The sequence below is a fragment of the Triticum dicoccoides genome, chromosome 5A (genome assembly GCF_002162155.2).
Source record: "Triticum dicoccoides isolate Atlit2015 ecotype Zavitan chromosome 5A, WEW_v2.0, whole genome shotgun sequence".
Taxonomy (NCBI): domain Eukaryota; kingdom Viridiplantae; phylum Streptophyta; class Magnoliopsida; order Poales; family Poaceae; genus Triticum; species Triticum dicoccoides.
The window spans coordinates 466,385,038-466,389,948 of record NC_041388.1 but is presented as its reverse complement, the minus strand read 5'-3'; the positions used below and the strand labels follow the sequence as shown (position 1 = coordinate 466,389,948).

General features: G+C 49.5%; 1 pseudogene; it reads right to left on the bottom strand.

Moving 5' to 3' along the window:
• Positions 1–210: 210 nt before the first annotated feature.
• On the bottom strand, positions 211–4,283 carry LOC119302298 (annotated as a pseudogene).
• Between the last annotated feature and the right edge of the window lie 628 nt (positions 4,284–4,911).

Genomic DNA, 4,911 nt, shown 5'->3' with positions numbered 1-4,911 from the left:
TCCATTCCTAAATATTTGTTTTTTTAGGCATTTTAAATGACTACTACATACGGATATATGTAAATATATTTTAGAGTGTAGATTCACTCATTTTGCTCCGTATATAGTCACTTGTTGAAATGCCTAGAAAGACAAGTATTTAGGAACGGAGGGAGTAGTTTCAAACCATGTGTACTTCTCCTTTGCGACACAAGAAAGGATATTGGGGGATGAATGGACAAAACTCAATTGCATTGCAAGTTCTCGCTTATTCACCAGATTACACCGTCCAGCCAGACCCAAAAGGTAAATAACTGTGCATACATAAGCATCAACCCCCTCCCAGCATCTTGACGGGAAAAGAATGGTACATCAAGGGCAAAACTCCCTTGGCTACAGATGTTTTTTTCTCCACCAAACAGAAGAATGAAAACTAGACATGATAACCTCTAGAGCTCAGTTTGCTGTCTGAATAATATAAAACAAGAGGGCACACAGGGCCGCGTGTGTGGAACATGCCTAATTGGCTAATCGGCACGAGACTGGCCAGCTCGGGATGACAGGATGATGCCGACAATGAGACCGTAGAGAGCGAGCGCCTCTGCGAAGATGAGGATGAGGATCATGCCGACAAACAGCTTGGGCTGCTGAGCATTTGCCCTGCAGACAATGACGTTTGATCAGAACGGGGTACAATTTAGGCAAGTTCCAATTGACCCTCCGATGGTAAGGCACGCATGTCAAATCAACAGTATATACAAGGAAAAAGAATTAAATTACATAATCTTTGTACTTAGCAATTATCAGGTCTTACCCAGGGAGCAACAAACCTGTAGAAAGGGAAGAGCTAACTAATAACATTGACAAATACTAAACCCTTAACAAGGAATTAGAATCAGCGTAGCTTAGTTCCAAGTTTGGGAGTTTCATTTACAGATAGCAGTACACATACATATTGCCAAAACTTAACAAGCAGAGAGAATCATACTAGTAACTAAACATATAGGACATCACACTAATAAACTACAAAGACCAGAACAAATACAAAGTATACAGTTCAGAGAGTATCATAAATCCACAAAGGCGGTTCCACTGAAAAATGTTTTTGCCTGGTGAGCAGCATATATAAAGTAAATCCACCAATAATAGACCGACCTACACAAAATTCATGGTGAAAGAAGTAATTGACATAACAAAGGCTCATCATCTATAGTACGTAGGTGAGGGAAGAAATAGCCAGCGTCATTTTTCTAAAACTCAAGATTGTTTCCTAAGATAATTGGTACAACAAGCATATCATGCCTAGAGTGTAGTACTAATAAGAGCTCGTATATGTTCATCCTCAGATTTCAGCTTATTGATGAATTGTTAGTCTAGTCATAAACAACCTAAGTGGATTTGTGTAGAGAATGATCCATGCTGTAACTGAAATTTACTTCTGTTAAGGCTATATATTGGAGTATACGAGACAACTAAATAAATGAAACTTGAACAGCGAGCCTACAGAGATTCGAATCTCAAACAGAATCCGGCCTATGACATATTGGGTCAGAACCATCCACCTAAATGCATCCCTTCAAAGGCAACACGTGCGCCCTACTACTCCCTCCGTTCCTAAATATAAGTCTTTGGAGAGATTTCACTATGGACTACATACGGAGCAAAATGAGTGAATCATACTCTAAAATGCATCTATATACATACGTATGTAGTCTATAGTGGAATCTCAACAAAGACTTGTATTTAGGAACGGAGGGAGTACTATGTAGGCACAGGCGTGAGGCATGTGCATTAACAATGCAAATTAGTCATAAACAAACCAACATACCAGCAAAATCAGTGCGCATAACACAGTAAGAGATGATAAATTGAGCTTACCTGACTCCAGCATCACCAACAATGCCGATGGCCATGCCAGCAGCAAGTCCGGCAAGGCCACAGGCGAGCCCGGACGAGAGGTGGGCGTAGCCGTCGAAGAGGTAGTAGGGCTTGGCCTTGGGGTTGATCCCGGTACTGATGATGACAGCGATAATAAGCCCGTAGATACCGAGCACTCCAGCCATGACAACGGGCACGATGGACTTCATGACGAGCTCCGGGCGCATGACTCCCATGGACGCCACGCCGACGCCGCTCTTGGCCGTCCCGTAGGCCGCCCCCATACCTGCAAGCATGGGACACGGAAAGATCTCGTCAACGATCGCAGGGACAAACCCAGACCAAAGCGCGCGCTTCGTCTCGGCTGCTAAACGAATCGAATCTACGGAATCGAAGGACCAGCGCGCTAGAAGGGACAACGCTCCGCCGATCCGGGCGGATCAGAGCTCCAACCGTATTCCCCCAAACATATGTAAGCTACACAAGAGGCTGGCAAGTTTGAGAGAGATGGGAGAGGGCGTACATGAGAAGACGAGAGCCGCGGCGGCGCCGAGAAAGCCGAAGAAGGGGGCGGTCTCATCGCCGCTGAACACCGACGACATCTTCCTCCTCCTGGTGCTACTGCTGGGATCGGGGTCTGCTCGCTCGACCACCCAAGCAAGAGCTCGAGCTTTTCTGTTGTCGCTTTGGATTTGGCCTGGGCTTCCACGATCTGATCTGAGGAGGAGGGCGTTGGAGATTGGGGAAGAAGAAGACGTACGGGGTGGGGCGGAATGTTTTTTACTGGACGGTTTTGCCCCTCTGGATGTAGGAGCCGTGTACCCCGTGGTTGCCCGGTCAGGAGGGGCACCGGTGCCCTTGCCTGGGTGTAGATTGTAGAATTGGTGTCTCGCTGCTCGTGGGCCACGTGGAAGGAGCGTTGCGTGGTTGATGTTGTTCCAGACTCTCTCTCTCTCTTTTTTTTGCATTCATGTTGTTCCAGCCTTTCGCGTGCCCATGGGTCGTGCTCTGGAAGCATTGTTAAGGACATCGTTAACTGATAGCTGTTTGGTGGGCTGGTGAGTAGGAGATTAATAGGCTAATCGGCAAGTTAATCAACCATTTAATTAATTAATTGGATGATTTATCGGGTAATCGGCTACTCGGGACCCTATAAATAGGGATTAATCGGCAAGTTAACTGGTTAATCGGATGAATTCTTGAACAGAGTCTGGAAGACGATTTCTGGCAAGCAGGAGGGGTGAGGTTCGTGTCTCGCGAGTCGTCCATCTGCGTCAATATTCCTAAAAGAAATTAGGGTTTCAATTTTCGTAAATTGATTTGTGAATATAATGTTGTGTTGTTAATGTGCGTAGTGCACTTGAATATAATGTTGTGTTGTTAATGTGCGTAGTGCACTTGTAGATCGAGATGGTATACTTGTAGGAGTAAGGTCGGGTACCTCTTCGTGTGCGGTGTGCCGTCTAAATAGTGGATTACAGTTTTTTTTTAGGGGACTAGATTACAGAATCTAACCTATACAAATAGTAAGGATGAGCAAAAACGATTCATTCTGCCGATTGTTTGTGTTGTTCTTGTTACTTGTTGTATATTATTATTATTTTCGAGAGTACGCGAATGCGTACCATATTTTTATAGAAGGCAAAATTTAAAATACAAAAAGAATATAACTTGTTGCGAACAACAAGCGTAGTTTAGACACCACACCAGGCTAGTCCGAAGATAGCGACCATCGACAACACAAACTACAAAGCAAAAGGAGCTTGTCCAAAAACAGAGCAACATCGCCGCGTCTCGACCATCGCCCGACACCTCCGAAGACAACACCAACTCCCGGTGAACTTCCCTCGTCGACGCACCATCCACTCTTCAATGCCTAAAAGAAAGTGGCAAGTAGATGGCAGAACTTGGTCAGTTCACAAAAGACACCGTCTTGGATTCACCGGCGATGACGTACATTGCGCCACTGAAGATCGTCTTAGACAACGACGAGCACCGAAATAGCTCAACATGGAACCTCGAGACTGTGTCTTCAAACGCGATGCTCCCAACAGAGTAACGACGTAGAGGACGCCGCCATCACGCCGATTCAACCCGAACCTAGGCTTTCGCCCGGAGACCGCTACCAATCACAAGCGCGAGAGATGGAGATGCCGACACACCTTGGCGGAGCCTCCAAGGAGGGGAACGACGCCCACGGACGCCGTCGCCGCCTCACGGGCAGGAATTTCTTTCGGATCGCCCTGCACCTCCATCCCTGCCCTCCAAATTGGGGCCACAACATCCAAGTTGGCCAGTCCACCGCCGCCGCACCACCTCACCATCATAGCCGAGAAGTCGTGGTCCCTCCAAGACCCACACAGCCAGGAGCACACAGCCATACCACCAACACCTCCACGGCAGAGAACTCGCCGAGCTCTCTTCATGCCCGACCAAGGGTCCCCGGACCGCACACCAAACCGTCAGGCCAACTCTCGGCAGACGGCTATGTCACGTCCCTACAACCCAGATTGGACCCATCCGGCCCACTCCACCGCCTCCAACGCCCACGACCACGAGGGCACCATGACGGAGGCACGAAGACTGCGCGTGCTCGGCCGCCACAAGCGCAACCGCTCTTGGCCGAGCACCACCACGCCACCATGCCCTAACCGCGCCGCAGCCGCCTTGACCCGCCTAGTCATGTGTTGTCGCCTCCAGGAGGGGCCACCGCGCCGCAACCAGCTACTCCCGCGAGCCCCAGCCGCGCTCCTCCACCCCACTGCGAGGCTCCGCCGTGCGCCGTTACTCCAGCTCTAGATCTCGCAGCCCAACCAGCGCGAGGGGCATGCCCGACCAGCACGAGCGCCAGATCCTGCCACCGCCAGCCGCCCACGGGCTTTGCCCGCCGACATGCGCCGACGGCGGCGAGGGGGTGAGGGAGAGGGGGCGGCGGCGGCGATGTCGAGGGTTTCCACCCGAGCCTCCCCTGGGGGGCGACACGGGGGCGAGAGGTGGGGGACGGGAGGTCCCTTCTAATGTGTGGTTTCTCACGACAAAAGATACCATTGTTCT